A 6,669-nucleotide genomic window follows, 5' to 3' on the forward strand; every position below is an offset into this window, starting at 1 on the left:
ACGTCAGCTTTCCTGCTCCTCTGATGCTGCTTGGCCTGCTGTGTTCAGCCAGCTCTACACCTTGTTATCTCTAATGTTTTTCAAGACAGGTTTCAGTCTGGAATCAGACTTGTCCGGTATTACATAACAAGGCTATACCCTGAAGCAACCGATGGTTGGAGAGTTACAGAGAGTTAGGATGGTGGGTGGATTGTGTTAGTACAGCCCACAGTGAGTTTTGAGATTTACTACCGATTGCTGCAATCAATTCTTGACACCCAACAGAGGCTTCTTTGAAGCTGCTGGGAGTTATACAGGCAGACCCCAGTGAGAAGGAAAGGGAGAAGTTACCTCATAAAGAGCTAGTCTCGCCCACAATAAATAAGAAGCAAGAAGTAAATATTTAACCAGAGTAAACCTCATGAACTATGTGCATTCCCATGGAACCCTATGGTGGCACTGAAGCAACCCAGCCTAGTGCGTCACCTATCAAATGATGTATTAAAAAACATCGTGTTTATTATATAGCACAGAGAACACTTATCTAGATGCCATGGAACTGATACAAGGATAATAATAAACCAAGCTGTTCGATATCACATTGCAAACACTCAGACAGAAGATATTGTTATCTTCGATGTAAGATTAATAGGTTTTTAGATTTGTCTTATTTAGAATCCAATGATTTCCTTTTGGTAACATTTCAACATGTACCTTTGGATCTTTCATTATATTTGTCTTAGATTCGCAGGCGCTACCCTGTAAGTCCTGAAAGCTATTCTTTCATTATCACCTTTCCAGAGCGAAACCTTTACTGGAAATTGCAGCTCCTTAGCAGCTCACCATGTGATCATTCTTCATGTGATGTATGAAATAGAGAAATTCTGCCAGACCTTCGACTGACATTTCTTCATTAGCCAGAACAACACAACAACAAAATTGCATTAACCAGTCATTCACCTTATGTCCATTTTATGGGATGCAGTCAAAGTAAAAGAGCTGTCATGTTCGCTCCAGAACAGTCACAATTTCTCAAAAAGTAGTTCATTGTGGTTTGAGGCTCTTCTGTGATATTATGGGCACACAATGTGGACCACATTGCCCAACAAGGGAGGTGGTGGCCTAGTGGTATTATCACTGGCCTAGTAACCTAGAGACCTCAGTAATGGACCTGGGTCAAATTCTGCAGCAGATGGTGAAGTTTGGATTCAATTCTTTTAAAAAAAAGTCTAGTATAAGAGTCTAATAACGACCATGAAACCATTTTTGGAAAAACTCATCTGGTTCACTGATGTCCTTCAGGAAAAGAAACTGCCATCCTTACCTGGTCTGGCCTACATGTGACTCCAGACCCACAGCAACGTGGTTGACTCTTAACTGCCCTCTGGGCAACTAGGAATGGGATATAAATGCTGACCCAGCTAGTGATGCCTACATACTATGGAAAACAAATGTATTGGGCCTTTGGATGGACTACACTACACTATACAACATGTATTGGTGAGGGAGTTAATGAGCTGTCAGTGAGTGCTCACAGGAATTATGGCAGGTCGGCAGACTAATGCCAGTCATTGTGTAACACTAAATTGATGCCAGCAGTGCAGTTTTGGTGCTCAGTAATCCAGCTATTGCCCTTTAACAATAATTGGCCAGACATGCATGCAGTGACATGAAAGACCGTTACTATTTAAAGGCACCATTGATTACCTATGGGTTAGATATCTGCTTATCACTGATAGCTCTTGTAGTGGTCATAAATAAGTTTAGAATTGAATGCAATATTCTAAAAGTGGCCCAACAATGTCCTGTACAGCCACAACATGACCTCCTAACCCTTGTACTCAATGCACTGTCCAATGAAGGCAAGTATGCCAAACGCCTTCTTCAGCCCCCCGTCTACCTGCAACTGCACTTTCAAGGAACTATGAACCTGTACTCCAAGGTCTCTTTGTTTAGCAACACTCCTCAGGACCTTACCATTAAGTGTTTAAGTCCTGCCCTGGTTTACCTTACCAAAATGCAACGGCTCACATTTATCTAAATTAAACTCCATCTGCATTGGCCCATCTGATCAAGGTCCTGTTGTACTCTGAGATAACCTTCTTCACTGTCCTCTAAAATCCTCAGTACACCTCCAATTTTGGGGTCATCTGCTAACTTATGCCTCCTGTGTTCACAGCTGTATTGAGTTGTATTGGAGGCTGGTAATGGAGCAGGTGGGACTTTGCATTTAAAGATGAATTAGTTGACCTTCCACTACATGCATAAGGTTATCATCTTCACTGCATGCATGTACATTGGGCTTGAATCCATAGGTGATTGCTATAAATGTCTGATTTTACAGCCTTTTCTAATTTTTCTGAAGGGCTTCCTGGCCCCCAATTTTCTCCACTCCCCCGTCTACAACTCTTCCACCCGGGCCTGCAGTGCAACGATAGAGAATTTTTCAAGTGCACTCACTTCCATGTTGTGCCAACAATCAGTCTTTTCTAAGTCAGAATGACTGGTACAGGAATGTCAATCTCGGAGCCTAATGACAATACACCTCACTTGTAAGGGGTGCAGGCTGACTTTATGTAGCGCAGGGCAGCTTTAACTTGTGTCAGCCTGTCACAATTTTGTAAACCTCCTCCCCCCCACCACACTCCCATCCGCTCTGGTGGAGAGTTTTTCAGCAACATGGCTAGCATGGTCTGCATGCCACAATTTTGTTAATAAACAGTCAGGACAAAGCTGTCTCACAGCCTAATCACATTGAATGGCTGCAAGTAGCAAGACCAGTTTTCTGGGGCTGTCTGATGAAGCCCCCTCTGTATGTACACACTAACTGCAAATATCTGTCTCTGAATTTGCCTTTCAGTAAAATGTCTTCAACACTCTGTAGCCTTGACAGATCCCATTTGCAGGTCATGATTCCTGATTCCTTTGACCTGCTCTGCACTTATCAGAGGCATTTATATCCTATAAAAATTGAAAGAGTTGGCAAATAATATGGTGTGATTTTGATGGACCCATCAATTGGCACTGAATGTCGTGATTGAAAGTGATGATAACAGTTATCTGGAATAATTATCATGATTGAACAAGATTACCCTGTTTTGTATTACTGCTATTGTCTCTCACATTCCTGGCAACAATCCTGTTGACAAGATATTCACTTTACCATGGGTTAAAACCTTATAAACTACAGCTCACTGCAAATATAACAAGAATAACAACATTGCTGACTCACTTTGCACCTTCTTCATAAACAGGTGCAAGACAATAAAAGAAAAGCAAGGATGGCTGACAAACCTTTATAAAACACTTCAGTTCTGGCCAAGAGATAGTAAGAACATTTCTGAAGAAGGGTCCTGACTCGAAACTCAGCTTTCCTGCTCCTCTGATGCTGCCTGGCCTGCTGTGTTCCTCCAGCTCCACACTGTGTTATCTCAGTTCTGGTCAAGGCACTTTGGGAAAGATGTGAAGACTTTGAGAGACAACATAGCAGAAATTTATGAGAATGGTTCACGGAATGAGGGCATTAATTTAAAAGGCTAGATGGGAGAAGTTTGGGCTGCTTCTCCTGAAGAGGAGAAGGTTGAGAGGAGATCTGATAGTATAGTAGAGTATAGGTGTTGGGCGGTAATGTTACAGTTGTACAGGACATTGGTTAGGCCACATTTGTAATATTGCATTCAATTCTGGTTTCCCTGCAATAGGAAGGATATTGTGAAACTTGAAAGAATTCGGAAAAGATTTATGAGGGTTTGAGCTGTAAGAGAGGCTGAATAGGCTGAGGTTTTTTTTTCCCTGGAGAGTCAGAGGCTGAGGGGTGACCTTATAGAAGTTCATAAAATCATGAGGGGCATGGATAGGGTGAATAGTGCCCAGGGTAGGGGATACCAAAACTAAAGAGCATAGGTTTAAGTTGACATGGGGAAAGATTTAAAAGGGACTTAAGGGGAATTTTTTTCACACAGTGGGGGTGCATGTATGGGATGAACTGCCAGAGGAAGTGATGGAGGCTGGTACAATTACAATATTTAAAAGGCATCTGGATAGGTATATGAATGGGAAACGTTTAGAGGGAAATGGCAAATGGGGCTAGATTAATTTAGAATATCTGGTCAGCATGGATGAGTTGAATGCTGTATATCTGTATGACTATATGACTCTATGAAAAAGTGATGGAGGCAGATTCAATCATTCCCTGCTTTCAACAGGGAATTGGATAATTTACCTGAAGGGGAAAAGTTTGCCTGTCCATGAGAAAGGAGTGACGAGCGAAGTCTCTGTTGCGGAGAGCTGGTAAGAGTTTGACAGCCTGAATGGTCTCCATCTAGATTGTAGCTATTCAATGATTCCACTGTGACAACACTCAGATGTGGCACACTGACCACACTTTTTGGAGATTTGCAAACATTTGCTCAATTTGCCATTTCTTTTGCTGGCAGAACAGTTTGGTGCCAGCTGGGGAAGTTTAACTGACTGGAGATCAGAATAGCGCTGTATTACCAAAGTTGGCAGGGTTAATTAAAACACAAGACAAATCCAATCCAGACAATTATCGCCTGGCCAGCGTTCTCTCAATGAAAGATGGGAAACTGAATCGAACAAGACATGCCCAATATTAACCTGCTTAGCTTTTCTGGCAATAATCTCTTTGCTTATATATTTTACTCATGTTTATGAATTCCTTTTTATGAGAAATGACTACTCACAAGAGCAAGTTAGACCATCAGACAAAATAAAGAGGTCATATTTCACTGCCTGATATGTCTAATCCTTTTTTTTTCACACAGGCATAGTGTTGAGATTATTGCAGACCTAGTTCCAAGATATTTTGTCTTAGAATCCCTACAGTGTGGAAGCGGACCATTTGGCCCATCAAGTCCATACCAACCCTCCAAAGAACATTTCACCCAGACCCACCCCTGTATCCCTGCATTTCCCATGGCTAATCCACCTAGCCTGCACATCCCTGGACACAATGAGCAACAGACACTATGGCAACACAGACAGCTGTCTGAGGCTGGAGCCAAACCCAGGCCCCTGGCACTGTGAGGCAGCAGTGCTAACCACTGAGCCACTGTACCACACTGGTTTTACTCTGAGTCTTTGGGTGGGTTTTTTTTTAATGTGAGTGTGCACATTGGCACTTGAGGAGACCTCCCTAATCTAGAATACTATGTTTATGGAGTGACCTCTAGATCTTTAAGCCATTTATTAAATTCACTTGTGGGATGTGGGCGTCGTTGGCTAAGGCAGCATTTATTGCCTGTCCCTAACTGCCCTTGAGAAGGTGAAGGTTGAGCTGCCTTCTTGAACTACTGCAGTCCACGTGCTGTAGGTTGACCCACAATACAGTTAGGGAAGGAATTTCAGTATTTTCACCCAGCGACAATGAAGGAACAGCAATATATTTCCAAATCAGGATGGTGACTGGCTTGGAGTGAACTTTCTGGTGATGGCGTTCACATGTATCTGCTGGCCTTGTCCTTCTCAATGGAAATGGTCATGGGTTTGGAAAGTGCTGTCTAAGGAGCCTTGGTGAATTTCTGCAGTACATCTTTTGGATGGTACACCCTGCTGATACTGACATCAGTGGTGGACAGAGTGGATTTTTGTAAATGCAGTGCCAATTAAGCAGGGTGCCTTGTCCTGGATGATGTCAAGCTTGTGCCTTGTAAATGGATGGCAAGCTTTGAGGAGTCCAAAGACAAATTACTCGCTGTATTATTCCTAGCCTTTGACCTGCTTTATCGGCACTATTTATATTTTTCTTATTCATTTTGTGGGATGTGGGCATTGCTGGCTGGTTAGCATTTCTTGCCCATCCCTCGTTGCCCTTGAGAAGGTGGTGGTGAGCTGCCTTCATGAATCTCTGCATTCCTCCTGCTGTGGGTTGACCCACAATGCTATTAGGGAGGGAATTCCAGGATTCCAGCGACAGTGAAAGAACAGCGATATATTTCCAAGTCAGGATGGTGAGTGACTTGGAGGGGAATTTGGAGGTGGTGGTGTTCCCATATATCTGCTGCCCTTTCTAGATGGAAGTGGTCGTGGGTTTGGAAGGTGCTGTCTGAGGATCTTTGGTGAATTTCTGCAGTGCATCTTGTAGATAGTACACACTGCTGTTACTGAGTGTCGGTGGTGGAGGGAGTGGATGCTTGTGGATGTGGTGCCAATTAAGTGGGCTGCTTTGTCCTGGATGGTGTCAAGCTTCTTGAGTGTTGTTGGGGCTGCACTCATCCAGGCAAGTGGGGAGTATTCCATCACACTCCTGACTTGTGCCTTGTAGATGGTGGACAGGCTTTGAGGAGTCAGGAGGTGAGTTACTCGCCACAGTATTCCCAGCTTCTGGCCTGCTTTTGTATGGCAAGTTCAATTCAGGTTCTGGTTGATGGTAATGCCCATAATGTTGATAGTGGAGGATTCGGTGTTGGTAACACCATTGGATGTCAAAAGATGGTGGTTAGGTTGTCTATTATTGGAAATAGTCAATGTCTGTAATTTGTGTGGTGTGAACATGACTTTATATCTCAGACAACAAACTGCACAAGAGTCTGAAGTATTAACTGAGCTAATATTGACTTTTTGGGAGCCTATCCACGGGTAGCTAATACAAACAAAGGCTAGTTGTCCTTTGCAACTAGCACCGATGCTCCAGCCAACCAATATCCATTTGATATAACACAGTGTGGAGCT

The sequence above is a fragment of the Rhincodon typus genome, chromosome 5, assembly GCF_021869965.1.
Source record: "Rhincodon typus isolate 14 chromosome 5, sRhiTyp1.1, whole genome shotgun sequence".
Taxonomy (NCBI): domain Eukaryota; kingdom Metazoa; phylum Chordata; class Chondrichthyes; order Orectolobiformes; family Rhincodontidae; genus Rhincodon; species Rhincodon typus.